The 17,492-nt window shown below is 40.1% G+C and overlaps 1 protein-coding gene across 21 annotated transcripts in view; it reads right to left on the bottom strand.

Moving 5' to 3' along the window:
- The window catches only part of ZBTB20 (zinc finger and BTB domain containing 20), a 643,318-nt gene that overhangs the window by 396,615 nt on the left and 229,211 nt on the right, over positions 1-17,492 (bottom strand). For all 21 annotated transcript variants that reach the window (XM_077341935.1, XM_077341943.1, XM_077341936.1 and 18 more), the window contains one exon: positions 9,166-9,250. The gene's annotated coding sequence lies outside the window, so the exon portion shown is untranslated. The remainder of the gene's footprint in view (positions 1-9,165; positions 9,251-17,492) is intronic.

Genomic DNA, 17,492 nt, shown 5'->3' with positions numbered 1-17,492 from the left:
CTTTGAGAGGAATAGATGGTTGTAAGCCACTTTGAATTTTCTTCTGGTAGTAAACATCAGCTCTTCTTCTGTACATTCCTCCAAGGCAGGCTTTCTCAACCAGTTTCATGAAACCCTGATGTTTCTTGACAGCCCTGAACAGATTTCTTGAATGGGTGTGAGTAAATTAATTTTAATAGGTTTTTCCTATTATTATTATTGTTGTTGTTGTTGTTGTTAGATTTATTTCCCGCCTCTCCCTATAGACTAGAGGCAAGTGTTAAACATGTGTTAAACATTTATTTTATGTATTATTATTTATTTGTATTTACATACCACCCTGTATCAACAATCATAACATAACAAAACACATCCATGGTGTTACGATTGCAAGCCCATAGAATGGGTTTATCTGGGGATTCTGGAGGCTTAGCAGTTGTTATCACTGGCCTCAATCCATGTCATGTCATGTCATTTATTTATTTATTTACGGTCATTTAGACCACGGGTCCCCAAACCCCGGTCCGCGGCCCGGTACCGGGCCGCAAAGGCCATCGTACCGGGCCGCCAGCGGCCGCACCTGCCTCCCCCCTGCAGCAAGAGGGGGGGAAAGAGACTGGCACAGCAGCCGGCGCGCCAGCGACGCCAACGCGCATGCGCAGAACTGCCGTGCATGCGCGTCTGCGCCCCTGGTGGCCATAACACGCATGCACGGCATCTCTGCGCATGCATGTTAGTGCCACCTGGTGGCCAAAACGCGCATGTGCGGCAATTCCGTGCGTGCGCGTTTTTGAGCAACTGCGGCAGCCGGGCCGCTGGCTCTCCCCCACCCCCGGAGGCGGTCCCCGACCAGATGAAGGTTGGGGACCACTGATTTAGACTAGCGATCCCCAACCTGTGGGCGGCGGACCACATGTGGTCCGTCAACTAATTGGAGGTGGGCCACGAAGGACGCCTTCACCGCCCCCCCAGCCCTTTCCTTCATCCCCCCAGCCCTTTACAACACACTTCGGGTGTCATTGTCTCCCATCACTCCCAGATGGGACTATCTCATTGCAGAGAAACAAGCTCAGGGTTCCCCTTGATTTGACATTGTCATGAGTTAAAATTTCCATGAAAATAAAATGTTCCTTATGTTCACTGTTGTGGTGTGTCTGTATCTTATTTTGAAGGGATGTTTAAACATTACCATAGCGATCAGAGAGCGTTAGGGCAATGGTTGAGAGTAGAGGAGTAAACTATCCCCCCCTCACCGGGCCTCAGTAAAATTGTCAAGCGTTGAGTGGTCCCCGGTGATAAAAAGGTTGGGGACCACTGATTTGGACCAAAATTTTAGAAGCACTACTATACAATAGCAGTTTGTAAAAGGAAAGGTAATACATTAAAAGGTTAAAAATGCATCAACAATAAAACTTAAAACTTCTCCACCATAAAAGCCAACATTTAGAAGCATTAACTGCTGCTGACTATTTTACACGTGACAGACCCATCGTCACTGGCCTCAATCAAATGCCTGGCAGAAGAGTTCTATTTTGCAGGCCCTGAGTAACTGTGATAGACAGGCCTGGAATGTTTTTGGAAGCTCATTCCACTGGGTGAGGACTAGGACAGAGAATGGCTTGGCCCTGATTGAGGCCAAACATGCTTTCTTGGGGTCAGAGATCACTAGTCTGTAGGTATTGGCTGAGTGTAGCACTCTTTGGGGGGCATAGGCAGAAGGTCTCTGAGGTATGCTTGACCATTAAAAGGAATAATGAGTAGTCCTGAACTTTTCAGTTATTTCAGTTATTTGTTATGTCATGATGACCTACCTCCCCTCCCAAAATGGCCAACAATGGGCCTGGAAGGGATGGGAAAGGGAGGGAGCCCAAGATGAACATGTAAACAGCTATGCTTCCCAACCATATTCTTCATGATTGTGCCACTTCTGGGGTTTCTTGAAGCTTGAAGAATGTTTCAGGGGGTTCTCTAAGGCTGCTCTAAGGACTTCAAATCCCAAACGTTCATTACCTAGCACATCCTTGCTACTGAAAAATGTTTAAGAGGATGAAGAAGAGAAGATCAAACTATATAATATTATGGGGACAGCTATACTGATTTTCCCCAGGTGAGGACCTAACTCATGAATAGTAAGGCATAATCCTTAAACGATTGCTGTAAACAAATTTATACATTTATACATTAAAAACAACCAAACTTATAACAGTGCTATTCCTCCTTGTTTACATATAAACTACAATATAATGGAATTACCCAGATGTCAAGACAAAAAAAATTAACATCTGTCCATAATAAATTTCAGTTATAAACAAAGGGAAAACTTTCTTTCCCTGTGGCTAAGAGACATATGTATCATTCTCTAGTTTCATCTGTGGCTCTGCACATTCATATGTAATTACACTGCATTTCTCCATTTTCATAAAATGGCAGCTCTAGAGGGGTGGGGTTGGCCTAAACTGACCTTAAGCAAGAAGCTAAAGCTGTACCTACACTCTGGTTTCCTTGACCTCCATTCTGACCCACTTAATTTCTTTCTGCAGACACCAAATCGATATAATCCATCTCAGTATTATGTTTTCTCTTTACATTCCTGGAACTTTCCTTTCTTTTTCTTTCATCTCAATATTGGTACTACCATACTTACTTTTCAATGTAAGACCAGTGGTTGCCACTTTATGCACAGCCAGATGATCTAAATGGTTCAAGGGAGTGGTAGCACACCTAAACAGTAGTTGCAAAACTTGGCCTGAAAACTTTACATAAAACTACAATTAAACTACTGGTTCCAATGGGAGATCCACAACTGGATCCCTGAATTTGGGTTCTCTGATGTAGACTGGGTCTTCAGTGATGAGCAATGAAGAATCAATCCTTCTGGTTGAACAGTTTAAATTATTTTCAAATATACTATAAGATATCTACTATAAATATACTATAAGATATCTATCCCAGAGAGAGAACATATACAAATTCATAATGGAAGGATCTTCCGTGTGGTGAAGAAGTAATGAAGGCAAATGCAATCTTGGCCTGTATCAACAGAAGCATCAAATTGCAAAATATCATATGCCCACTGTATACCACATTGGTCAGACCCCACCCGGAGTGCTGTGTGCAGTTCTAGAGGTCTTATTTCAAAAAGAATGTGGATGAAATTCAGAGGGTTCAGAGGAGAGCAACGTGAATGCTACGGGACCTGGGGACCAAGCCCTATGAGGAAAGGCTGAGGGACCAGGGAATGTTCAGCTTGGAGAAGAGGAGGTTGAGATGGGACATGATTGCTGCCTTCAAGTATTTGTAAGGTTGCCACTTACAGGACAGGGTAGGGAAAGGTTTCTGGTGGCAGCAGAGGATATGACCCACATTAATGAGTTTAAACTACATGTAGAACAATATCAGTTTGATATCAGGCAAAAAGATTCAGTCAGAGTAGTTCAGCCATGGAATTGACTGCCTAAGGAGGTGGTGAGCTTCCCCTCACTGACAGTCTTCAAGCAACAGCTGGACAGATACTTATCCTGGATGCTTTAGACTGATCCTGCATTGAGCAGGGGGTTGGACTAGATGGTCTTCTTGATTCTATGATTCACCAAGAAGACAGAACAGGAGGAAAGGTTAAACTTTCTTCCAGTGGAGCTGCAACCCAGATTTGAAATAAGGACCCATTAAAAACCATAGAGCTCCAGTAATGGATCAATCAACTTCATATATTGTTGAATCTTAACACAGTGGCTATAGAGTACAGCCATAAAAGGTTGTTACAAAAGTTATGCTCTACCATACCAAGCCTTAGGCTTTAAGTTGGTACTCAATTTACCAATCAGTTTGGGTATGTCAAGTCTGGAAACTGTATAATCCACATACCTGCCAGTCAGAAAAATATTTTCAGTACTACTTATTACTCTCTTTAATGGCATGTATCCGATCATGTAGTCTTTGATGGAGGGGGGAGCATGATTCTCACCACTTCTCTTTCCTAATGCAAAGCTACATGCTGTTCCTTAGTGCCTGTTGGACCCAGGAACAAAATCTGGAGGAGTCTCAGGGGACAGCACAGAGAGGAGAAATGAGAGAAGTCCTCTCTGTGAAGTCCATGGATGTGCCAGATACATGCCAGAAAACCAGAGATCAAAACAGCAATAAATACTGTTTTGGCCCACAGATCATCAAGAAACCAGTGGAGTTTCTTAGTGGCTCTTTTGTGGCTGTGACAGACAGCACTCTGAAAGTCAGGTTCCAAATGATGATCTTCACTAGACAGACAGAGCTTAAGCGACTGGCTGCTCAAAGCACTCTGATTGGTCTACAACTGCTGAGTGGGAATTGTTATAGCTGCTCTGTTCTGGAGAGAACCGAATCTGAGTCTGATCCAGATGCAGGTTCAATCTGACAGAACCTTTGTGTGCCTTAGCTGACCATCTGTTCTGAGGAGATGTTTTGGTTAGATAACTGAGTTTTTACTGAAAGCTAATCTACAGATATTTAGAAGTTAGAATTTGGGCAGTGAGGTAATGTTCCCAATACCAGCCAAACTAGAGGGATAATTCTTTTCAGAATAAAGGGGAGCTCAGGTATGAGGATTTCCTTAGACTTGTGTGAGAGAAAGTGCTTCAGCAGTCAGAGGAGTAATGGTACTTCTAGGAAGGGGCAGTGGAGGTACTAGCAGAAGGATACCTATCTTCTAGGAGGAAGAAGAGTTTAGTGGAACTCATAAAAACAAAGAAAAACATAAGTGATTTTGGATGCCCATTATGCCAATAAAGGTATTATGTCTGTATTTCCAGATGCCCATCCCTAAACTTTATTAATGTTTAAAGAAGTAAGCTTGTAACTGTTAAAGCATAAGATTTTGACACGCAACAGAGATGCAATTTGAGTGGAACACAGGATGTTCTGGGTTTTATAATGCAGACGTACATTTGACCACTAAAATAGAAAAACAGATTTTGGTTTGTCGCATTTCATAAGCTTCTACTGTGTAATAAACTACTACTATTTTTATATTTAATTATTTAAATTTGGAAAATATATTTCTTTAGACTTTCAACTCAGTTGCCTGCAATAACCCAGGCTCAGAAATCACAGCTAAACCCTATGGCTTACTTTCAAACATACAGGTCACTACTGGATATACAATACCTCTAGGATACTGTTTAATTGTGTGAATGGTTGTCAAGACACATTTTGTTCCCATTTGCCAACTTGTGTTGGAACAAAACAAAACAGAAAAGACAGATTAAAGTATGGATATGGCCATTCCCTTGTTATAAAACATTCAACTACGAGCAAGATCAGAAAAGGAAAATTTAGTGGTCAGTATAAAATAGAATTAGAATTAGGTGAAGTATAAAATAGAATTAGAGTTATCAGGAATCAGTAACTGGAGGTAGCAGGGTTACATCTGGCCACCCAAAGAATGTAATTTTCCCCTTTGTCCATGGAATCAAGTGTAAAGTCATCACTAAATATTGTGCAGTGTATACTTTATACATAAAAGATCCCAGGTCTAACCCCCAGTATCTCCATTTAAAAGAATCAGTGACAGCAGGTTTTAAGGAAAGTTCCATACAGAATGCAGCCCAGGCAAGCCAATGTAGAATTACTAGCAGAAACTATATGGCTGGGTGTTTACTCAAAATTAAGCCCCATCATCTTTAACTGCTCCTGCGGTTATAAAATAAAGCCCTAAGGGCTAATGGGGAGGAGTTAGGGCGGGCTCTGTCCATGATAAAAACTCGGAGGGGCGAATCAGGAGCCGCTTCGCGGCTCCTGATTAACCCCTCCAAGTGCCCCTCAAGGGCCAAGCGGCCAATGGGGAGCCAAGTCATGTGTCTTTCTTCTTTGCAACTCTCTGCAGATTTGAGGCCACTGCACAGCATTATTCTGCAGAGGAAACTGGCTCTTTTGTCTCCTGTTTCATCTGCCCAACAACCCTGTGCAGTAGGCCTCAAGTCTTTCAATTCAACAAAAACCTGTGTGGGAGGCCTTAAATGTTTCTTCTCTAACACAATCCTGTCCAAAGTAGCCCTTTTCTGCCTGGGGAGCTGATCTTTATACTCTGCAGGTGAGCTGTAATTCCAGGAGCTCTCCAGGCCACACCTGTAGGTTGGCTACCCCGGGTTGGAAATATTCCTAGAGGTTTGTAAGTGGGACTTCAAAATCATACAATGCCTCAGAGTCCAGCCTTCAAAGGAGCCATTTTTGCCTGCAGTTGGGAGGGAGTGGTGCAAGTGTGTCCCTCCTTGGCTATGGGTTATGGCCAGCCCTTACCAGCAACTGTTTGTATTCTGGGCACAGACAGGCAGACCAGCATCAGTCCTGTGAGTCTGGAGAGTGCAGGAAGATCTAAATAAATATTTACAGCTTGAAACTGTAAATGGAGAACAAGTAAATGTCTGGAGACACATGGTAACTGAAATGACTTTTTGGCCTGGAAAATAACCTTGGCCTGGCAAATAAAAAATCAGTATAAAAAACCTTACTAAGGTCAAGACTGCTGTGCACAGAGAGTCTTCCTCTTAGGGTTACCAGCTTCCCTGTGAGGCTCGCTACCCCACCTCCCTCATGGGGAGTCTGCTATGGTGAGAGAAAGGGAAGACGACTGGAAAATGCTTTGAGACACCTGAGGCCTGCTGGGTCACTGCGGCCCATTCCCAGTTCTCTCAGATCTCTCACAACCCCACATACCTCACAGGTTGACTATTGTGGATTGACAAATGGAAAAGGTGTTTGTAAACTGCTTTGAGACTCCTTTGGGTAGTAAGCAATAGGGCAGTGGTCCCCAACCTTTTTATCTCTGGGGACCGGTCAACGCTTGAGAATTTTGCTGAGGCTCGGGGGAGGGGGGAGAGATACTCTTTTGCCAAGGGATGTTGCCACCACCGCCTGAGCCCCTGCTCCACTTTCTTTCCCGCCGGCACCAATGACTTCCCACCACCCGCTGGGGGCGCTGCCAGCAGCAGCTGCGCACTGCCACTTCAAAGAGGAGCCCCCGCCATGACAGCCGCTGAAGAGCACCAAAGGTGAGCCGGCAGCAGAGTGGCAGGGCAACCCCGAGGCAGAAGCTGGGGAGGAAGAGGAGCTGCGGCCCGGTACCAACTGGTCCGCGGCCTGGTACCGGTCCCCAAACCGGGGGTTGGGGATCACTGCAATAGGGTACAAAAATCTGTTCTAAGGAGCAACCATGAAAGAAGCATGTGGGCACATAACATTTTATCAACAGTGAAAAAATGGAAAACGAACAGGGTGGACACCTGTGTACTGTGATTACCCCATGTTTATTAGGGCAGAGGGGCATTTCGGTGAATGTGGACTAATTCACACAAGATGGGAAATGATGCAGAACTGGGAGGAATTGGTTGCCATGTAATCCTCCCCTAAGAAGAGTCTCCAGTCTGATTTTCCCTTCACATATCTGAGGACATGGCTCTGGAAAGCTCATCTGTAACCACTATGCCAAAATTCCCAAAGGTCAGTCCTCTCCCACACTCAACGAACATTCCACACCACAAGTTCTTGACAACCTTGTCTCCACACCCATACCCTCATTTGCCACCATGCCACCACAACCTCCCACACAACACACACATTCAACCCCATGCCCTTACAGACTGGACAATTCCTCCCCTTCCTCTTCCCACTGCCAAGCTCTAGTGCCCGTTGTATTCTTTGATACAATGGGCTTTGCCCCTAGTGTTATAATAATATAATAACCTTCTGTATTGTTCCGGGCAGGTGACATCATTAAAATGGCATACGTTAAAAAGTTTAAAGCATGTATAATATAGTTAATATAACTAATGCCCCTTAGCTAGATTTCTAGATGGGGGAGGGGCTTGGCAAGGAGACAATCTTCCATCTTCTGTCTACCAATTCTCTCCTTCTCAAAGGTGAGCCCAGCTTTTGATGGATATTATTTTTGCCTCAACTAGGAACTTGGTGGAATAGCTCTGTTTTACAGGCCCTGCAGAACTGATTCAACAAGACCTGTTGCTTAGGCAGAATGTATGTGACTATAGCCTTAGTTGCCAACCCAGAAGAAAGATAGTTGTACGGAGGGAGTGGCAGCCCTGGCAACTGTACTTGTCAGCTTTACTTTTTGGACTCTTCATCCCTTTGTCAGTGAGTCTCCTAACGGTGGCACAGGATATTGATTATGAACCCAATGGAAGCAAGAAATGTGTTAAAGGAGGACTGTACAGAACCAAGGAAGGCAAAGAATAAAATCATGGTCTTGAGTTCCTGGAAGAGTTGAAAGTGCTGTAAAAGCAAGAGGTCTCTGGAGAGGCAACATTCAAAGGAAAAGGAATTAGAAACTCAGTATGATAAACCAAGCATCTGGATCATAGTGGTTGTATTCAGGAGACATATCAAACAGGGAAAGAAAAAAGCTATGGTAGAAGTGACTGAAAGTGGCAGGAGCATAGAGTACAAATTCACAATACCAGCAGGCCCACTAGGATGCGGAGAAACGAAGGAAGGAAGGGGCATTTTTGCACAAGAAGTTCACCATGTGAAATGACACTTTAGAGGTAGACTAATAGTATTGACCAATTAAGTATGGTCAAACATGTAAATTATTATATTTTCATATTGTAATAGAATGCTCGCAAACAGTTTCTTGTCTCATTAACAGAGGAAAGATACATTATTTTGACTGTTCTATGTCACAACAGAAATCAAATGAGCACCAATGCATCATAAACACATTCAAGATAACACAAGGAACTCTGCAGCCTCCATTATTTTGCTGTGGTGATATCACAAGCGGCCCTTTTTTTCTTCCTATTTCCATTACAGCAAGGAACAGTGATTACTTATGACATCATAAAGAGGGAATAATAGCATTTCTGATGCCATAAGAAATTTTCTTTCCTTGTAACAAATTGTCAGAATTGCTGGTGATGGAAAATGTATTTCCACAAAAACAAAGCTCTATGCCGTTCCCAAGAAAATTAATAAAATTTGAATTGCCAGCAGGACCGATTTAGCAATTCTATGGCTGACATAAAAAAATGTTAAAAATGAACAACATTTTAGTTTATAAAAAGATATGCTTTATATATAAAATATATCTCTTAGTCCTATTCAAGGAAAGACTGACCTTTTTCCAAGTCCAGTGACTATGCTAACAGCTTTGCATTAGGGAAAGATTTGACAAAAGGTACTAAAAAGGCTTTTACTTACAGGAATGCAGTGCAGCTCGATCTTTTGTCTTGTTTTGTTTTTAAGGTGCAGTGATTTCAGCATCTAAAATGTAACTTCAGGCACTCTGAAAAGAAACAGGTTAAAATCTCTTTCAGTTATAATTGGTATTTCAGATTTAATTAAAAATTAAACTTTCATAATGTTTCACCATCCAAAGCAATGCATTATCAGTCAAGCATAGCTTTCTTTTTTAGTTAGAAAAGCTCTTTCCAGGCTAGTTTATAATGAAGAAAGGAAATAAAGAAGGCAGCTCAGAATAGAAAAATACTGCTTTGCATTAAAGGATTCCAAATAGCATGGAGAAAACCCTCCCTGAACCTTTCTATCAACAATCTAACTTATTAAAAGAACGAAGCATAACAATTAAAAAGACAGAAGAAATTACATACCAGTGATTATGGAGGAATGGACAATTAAAAAGGGACATTGTAGGACAAGGCGGTAAGGAAAGAGGACATTTACTTTTAAAAAGTGTCAAGCTCAAAACCTTGAAGCTTTATTGATTTCCGACCGACCTCACTGGTAATGGTGGCCATTCCTACATCCTACAAATGTTTATGTTTTACAGAATAATTTATTTTTATCTTGTTATAAGCTGTGATAGCCTACAATTTTGTTCAGAACTGATTTAAGAAGACCTTTTATCATGCAGAATTACAAAAAAGCTCTGCAAGAGAGCAGAAGATAAAATAAATTCTCTTTAAGGGTGTTTTGTTTTTACCGCAGGGAAAGATACCAAGCTAAATATATAAAATATATACACAGCCAAAATTCTGTTAAAATTCCAGACATTATTGTGTTATAAACATTTTAAAAAACTAAATATTATGAGAAAGTTAAATCACAATCACACATACTTTTTTTATGCATACGCACTCATACCAAGTACGGCAAACAACTATGAACAAAAAAGGAAACAATATTTTAAAAACTAAAATTAATTCCAAAGTATACTACATGTTAACTGTTTTTGTTAATTATTAATATCAACAAAGCTTCTTCAATAAGGTTACAGATCGTACAAAAAAATCTGGTAGGAGCAAAGCAATATGAAACTTAACACAAAAGTTTAAAGCCGACATGCATACATGCAGTAATGTGCACAGTTTCCACTTACTCATACAGAATGCAGTCTAAAGCAGAATTATATCCTGACCTTAAAGTCCCAAAGGTTATCTTTTTTTCAGACTTGATTGTCAGTTTAGGCTTACTATAGATCAGCAACCAGTGCAGTCTCACTCCCTACACACACACTCATTGTGTTATATATCGATAATTAAAGTGCACAGAAAGTTCTAGTGGTAGAGCTCAGGCAAATATTTGGAGTCTGTTGCACTTACTCAGAAATAATGTATTGGTTTCTGTTCAATTTAATGGTGTGGTTTTTGTTATTTTTAACACACAGTTTTATTATGTATGCTTTTCATTTGTGAACTCCCTTGGTGGCCCTGAGGGTAAAAAGGTGGGGCATAAATGATGTAAAATAAGTAATAAAAAAAACATCACCTAATGAATTATAAATTTCATTATCTATATTTAAAGGTCTACCTATAAATGTCTGTAAATTGCTAATAAAATTTATTCTGAAAAGTGCATATCAAACAAATTTTCAACAAATGTTGAAAAAATATTGTTAGCAAACTTCAAATGCTAACAGATAACCATTCTTAATTTATCATTGCCACATATTATAACCACAAATTGCAACTCAGAAATATTCCAATCAAGGGGAAATTGCTCACTGTTTTCAAATAAACAGAATATTTTCAGCAAAAAACACTTGGGAATTTTCAGTATCTTGTTTGATTATATATTTTATATATAATCCGCACTCCAAGTGGGCTCAGGAACCTTGTGAAATCAAGAATTTTCTTTTCTAGTGTCCAGTGCTGCTGCAATTAAAAACTTGTTGAAACAATTCTTGCCAGTTTCCCTGTCCATTTCATTCTAAATGTTCAGAACAAGATTTGTTCCATGCACAATCCTTATTCACTATTTGACTAAGATTGAATCCCCAAAAGCTAGTCAAAGATTTAGATTTTTTTCCTCTCCACTGCCTTTAAACAGCAGACTTGCATACCACTGCTTTTTAAAGGTTAATCCATTTCAAAAGTTCATCATGTAGCATGCAGAGAAGCTGTTTGGGAACACAAACTCAGAGTCAGCCTGGTCACATGTTACTAGTTGTGTGGTCCTTTGGATCTTGCCCACTGTAACAAATATATTCCAAAATTCTGGACGTCAGTAGTATAATTAATTGTTTCTTCATGTTTCCCAGGTTTAGCTGATCATTTGGTCCCCAGTGTAAGTAAAAACAAGAAAAGCAGGAGAAACTATACTGGCATGAAAGCAAAAAGCTATTTAGAAAGCCAAAATGAATTGAAAGAATCAGATCATTTTAACAAAAGGTTTACATTGATTCAATTAGTTAAATCTAATGAAAAGCAGAAAGAGTTTCTAAATTTAGTTATACATTTTTAAACGGGTTGGATCCATAATGCAAATACCATGATTTTACAGAATGGATATTTTCCCCTTCCTCTACAGTCTTGTTCTCTTCCAAAAGATTTCTTGAATGTTAAAGAACCCCAAAAAACAGAGAGGTATGAGGGGCAACAGTAAGACAGGGGAAATCAAAATAAATCCCTTCCTTGACTGAGCTGCTGTTCCATTTGTGGAAGCTCTCATATAAGGGGAAAAGGGAGCAATTTATGCAAATTTTCTTTTGAAACAAACTCTCCTCACCTGCTGCGTCCTACTCTGTTCAATCTTTATGGGCATCTTTCCAGGAGATACATGAAGACTCGGGGGGGGGGGATGAAGAATAGCGGAGAAATTTATTCTGTGATACTATTCCATTCTCGTGTCATTTGATCAATGAATAAATTTAAAAGTTATTTGTTTTTTAGAAGTGGGTCCTTATTTCTCACACAAGATTCCTTGTGTGAACAGGAGTATACCTTTGAGTCGGACCCAATAATGTCTTTTAAGGTAAGGTAAAAAGGTATCCCACTATAGTGAGAGACCTCCCTGCTGATGAGCTGGTACGCTGGCAGTGCTCCTGGTGAAAACCAGAATGGGAATTCCTATGGCATGCAAAAAACTGTATCGTTTTACCATACAGCTTTGAAAATGCTAGAGCATCCCATGATGTCACTTCAGGTCTTCAGTGGAAGTGAAGTAAAAATGCTGGTTTGATGCCAGTGCACCAGTCCCCATGGTCCCATGGTGATTGCCAGCTATTTATATATCATAAAGCCAATGAATAACTCTTCATCCCCTGAACACATAATTTTGGTGCAACCGGTTCAAGTGGTCAGATTTTAAATAGCTGTGGAATGTCAACCACAGTTTAAGAAACATTGGCCATTTCTGCATGAGGAAAATGTTCCAGGGACCATGTTCGCCATCTCAGAAATCCACCCAGATAGAAATAAACTGCAAAAGAGCATGAATTCCAAAAAAAAAAAAAAGGGGGGGGAATGCTGTATCATTCTGGCATTTCTCCATAGCAATGTGGCAGTGTTGATTTTTATTAAAAATACATCTCTGTTGTGGCATTACCACGTAGCAATGTGGAAGTGCCTTTAAAAAAAATTATTTCGGGGCTGGAGGGGAAGAAAGTTTCACTCCACAAGAGAACTGCTGCATTGTGATTGGTGGCTTGCTGTGATTGACAAGCCAAGGAGTGGAGGGAGAAGTCTGTGTTGCTTTCTCTTGCAGCCTTGTCAGGAGACAAAAAGCCACAACGGGGCAAAGGGAGATCATGGCAGGGGTCTCCCTGTGAGGAGGGCTGCAAACACAAGATTTACTATCCTGCGTTTTTAAGCAGGAAGCCACTCGCATTTACCCCTCCGTGGGGAAATGGCCATTGTGACTTTGCTAAATTGTAAGTCACTTTTTTGTTCCAGTCCATACTCTAGAACCAAATAACTTTTTTGAAAATTTACTACTTTTATGATGCAATAGTTCGCATAAATGGACTTCTAATTACAAAATCTCTGTGCTATAATTATTGAAATAGTTAAGATCAGTTATGTCCAGATATTAACCTCTGTATTCATTTTGTACCTGAAACTTGTTATCAGGTACATAGAAACTCTGGAGAATCTGCATTTGAGCACATAGTTGTATGATTCGTTAGAGCTGTAACTATGAACATATAGTTAGAGCTGCAAATGTCATTTCTTACACTGGATCTTGAGAAACGTTTATAGTTTCCACCTTGCCTTTCACTGCCATCCTAAGAAGCATTGCACCCTTCTAAGTCCATAGAGGTCAAGTGGCTTTAAAATGTCTAACTTTATTTACTTTAGAACAAAGTTTGAGTGTAGAGGTACTTTTATGACCAACAAATTTTAATTCTTGTTATAAGCTTTTGTGTTTTTTTAATACCCAGAATTAAACTTGTTGGTCTTAAAGGTATCACTGAACTCAAACTATCTTCTGTTGCTTCAGGCCAACACAGCTACTCACCTGAATCTATGTATTTTATTTATTTATTTTAAACTTTTACTAGTTGCCTTTCTGCTTTGAAGCACTCAGGGTAACTAATAATATAAATAAAACAGTATAAAAATTACAGTTTAAAATCCCAATTAGGACTGTCCAAATAAAAACTAAATTAGTCAAATGATGTCCTAAAGACAAATGTTTTCAGCTGCCTCCTGAAGATCAAGAAAGGAGGCCAGGCACAATTTTCTGGAACACCTGTTCCATATTTGTGGGGCTGCCACTGAAAAGGACCGCTTTCATGTGCCTGTAAGACAACCTTTGGTGGGACAGTGAGAAGCAGGGCATCTCCTTGTGATCTCACTTCTTGAGTACAGACAGATGAGAGAAAACTGTCCTTCAGATAACCCATATAAAGACTGCATTGTCATTTTACTAAAACTCACTTAGGCATTTAGAAATATTATGAATAGCAAGGAAACAAGCAGAGTATTAGTACAAACAGTTAACATTTCAGAACAGAATGAAGCAAAAAAAAATAGGGGATATAATATACATGAGATGGCACCTTTCAAAAGAAGTGTGGCTATTAAGACATGCACAATCAGAACCAAAGTTTTCAAAACAGCTGAAAGACAATAAGATTTTTGGAAAGAAGTCCTTTAGAGGCCCAATCACTGAAGCACAGTTCTGATGTTCTTAAGAAGACCTGAACAGGGAATGGAAATAATTTTTAAGGCTGCTGATGAAGAGGGACTGAACATACTTCACAATACCTCTTGACACTCTGCTTCTACACAGGGTGATGATGATAATTAAGCTGGCTGCAGAAAAACTATGATATTCTGTATTCCAACTGTTTTCTTGCACAAGCTGTCCCCAGATCCTGTTTATGTTCCCAAAGAACAGGAACAGTTGACAGCACGCAGCTTTTGAGAGGCCTTGCCCAAATAATTTATTTTGCTAAATATATGATTTCTTTGCTATGGCAGATCTGAGGCTGAAATTCTGAGAATCTTGAATACAGCCTGCAACTTTGCTTATATACATTCTTTCCCACATTAACACATCATAGAAAGCTATCCTAGTTCATTTTCAAGATCTGTAATGCCATGGTCTTTACAACCTCACTGCTTGTACTGAATGATATTGTCTTCCAGGACTCAAAATTACTGCCAATGTATATACAACAATACCAGTTAATAAGGAGGCTCCATCATAAAAATCACAGCAGCAGCACCTTCAGATGTGCTCTGATTAATCACAGAGTCACACAAATAAGTGCTCTAGTGAGATTGGTGTTGTACCACAGTCAGAAACTGGGTGGATAAAGGAAATAAATTGTTTGGGTTTTAGCAAAGCTTTTGACACGGTCCCGAACACAGGAAGGACACAGAAAATTATTGTCTGGAGAATACTAAGACAGTGTACACAAAAAAAGCTGTCTGACACGAAAGAAAATTGTGCAAGGTGAAAATCTAATTAGAAATCACAGAAAGGTGTGCAAATCATTAATACTCAACATACAAGGGAAGAACTTTGCATGGGGGGATAATCAGATAAACTGATTATCTACTGTTACAACACCCAAACCAAAAAACAGTATATTGCAGAGAAGGTTCACATACAATTATCAGTCATAGTCTGGTTCTAGAGAAAAAAGCTATATACTTGTGTATCCCTCTTCTTGTGTACCCCTCTTCTCTTATCTGTATCCGTTTAACATGACCCACGGTTGGCTGATAAACCACAGTGGGCTAGTTTGCATGCTTCTAAACTTCCACAACGTTTATGTACTGATTGACTTATTGATTGATTGTGCTTGTCTACCAAACCAGCAATGTAAAACCAGGTATTACAATTACATATAAATATAAAACCAGGTCAGAGTCCAGTAGCACCTTTAAGACCAACAAAGCTTTATTCAAAGCGTGAGATTTCAAGTGCCAGCACTCTTTGTCAGACTAAGAACTGACCATCATAACAGTAGGAATATATAAGCAAAAGTTAATCCTGTTACATTAGTAAACTGTATCACACCAGGTGTGAATTGTGTTTTATAATCCTGGTTTGGAAGGCAAGTGCACATCGTACTTTTAAGTTCAGATGACAGATATGGAGAACTTGAACCTACCTCAAGCAATATCAGTGTGAATTCAACCAACTTCCAATGAGCCTTCTTCCAGTTTCAGGAACATACTTTCGACTAGGGGCTGATTCCCCAAAGGAAGAAAAGGCTGAGGGGGCGGTCATATCAAAGTGGGGCTAATCCCCGCTTCCACATGACACTGCTGCTGCGCAGGCCACCTCCTGGGCCTGCTGCGGTTTGGGCTTTCAGTTGCTCCTTATTCTGGGGCAGGAGAATCCACGTTCCCTTAGCTGTTGCGGGGGACAACAGAGCCATATCACTAACTGCTTTTGAAAGTCCTGACAGTCTCAAAAGAACTGAACTATGTGGTTTAGGGAGGGCTGGGAAACACACAGCTGCATGGGCCTTTATTTGGCCCATAGGCAACATCTTCACCAAAATCATTATAAAATTAAAATATCCTTTGGGAATTAACAATAAAATCAATAAACCCTTAATTTAATGATCTTGATAGCTTTACTAAACTGAGGAAGATATCCTGGTTTTTACTTATGTAGATCAAAATAACTGAAGATGGAAGATCTACTGAACCCAAGAAGATGATGGCAATGAAGCCAGCTTTAAAGCCATATGACACACTTATTTTGAAAATCCAGAATTTCCCATGTGGTACCTCACTTAAAACAGCAAGTTAGGCTTGCTGTTCTTTGGACTGTGGCCCAAACATTTAGCATATGTTTTAAAATATTATACAGATACAACCCAGCAATACACAACCTATTTATATAGTACTCTTCAGATTCAGATCATTCAATGGGAAAATGGGGGTCTAAAATTAGGAAACTTACAAAACCTCAATGATTCACCAATAACGTTCTTAAACCAAAAATGCTATATACATTAATTAAGATACTGGAAAGGTACTGACTGACGGGTTACCGCCATACATTTTGATTCTAGCAGCACTGTATTGGGATTGTATTGTTACAAGCATCATCCATTTTTGTTGAAAGCAGAAAAACTGCCAGTTTCTAGAGTGCATGCATGTTTGTACAGTATCTAATAACCCATGAATTGCTTTTGTTATCAAGAAAAATATCTATTTTACAAATGTGAAAAATTCACATACAAAAAAAGACTTTCTTGGAAGATTCTGAAATTGGAAATTAGTGGAGATAGTTCACAGGTAATGTCCTAACCAAACATTTCCATTCCCCCTCTCTTTCTTGCTTCCCTATAACCTATATCATGTTCAGGATCCTCATATTACTCCCATTCAAGTAAGTTCAAGCAATAAAGGTGAATCTTCTTTTAAATATATGATGTGTGATGCATTTCAGCATCCTGTTCCACAATACCTAGAAACTTTACAGAGTTCCATGGTTCCTGCCCTCCTTCTTGTTATCTCATAATGTATACTACATTACATTTCTTGATATTTCTACTGGATGAGACAAAGTGTCCATCTTGTCCAACAGTCTGTTTCCAGAAGTGGTCAGCCCAATGCCTCTTCCAATCTTTTAAAAAGGCATAAAGACCGCCCCCTTTTATCTACAGCTATTAGCATTCGCAGGTGTATATCTCTGGGCTTAGACCTTTATACATTTAGACATTGACAGGCTGCCCTAGTGGGCTATCTAGGCTAAATCACATTTAATGCAAGACTGTAAACAACTTTTCTTACCTCTCATCTTCGATACTGGTAGAGCTCATTATTCATTACACCAGTGCCACTTGGCCCCCGACCCTCACAGGGACAAATTTA

Source organism: Paroedura picta, chromosome 6, assembly GCF_049243985.1.
Source record: "Paroedura picta isolate Pp20150507F chromosome 6, Ppicta_v3.0, whole genome shotgun sequence".
NCBI classification, from domain to species: Eukaryota; Metazoa; Chordata; class Lepidosauria; order Squamata; family Gekkonidae; genus Paroedura; species Paroedura picta.
The sequence above is the reverse complement of the archived record's forward strand: the minus strand, read 5'-3'. Positions and strand labels throughout refer to the sequence as shown.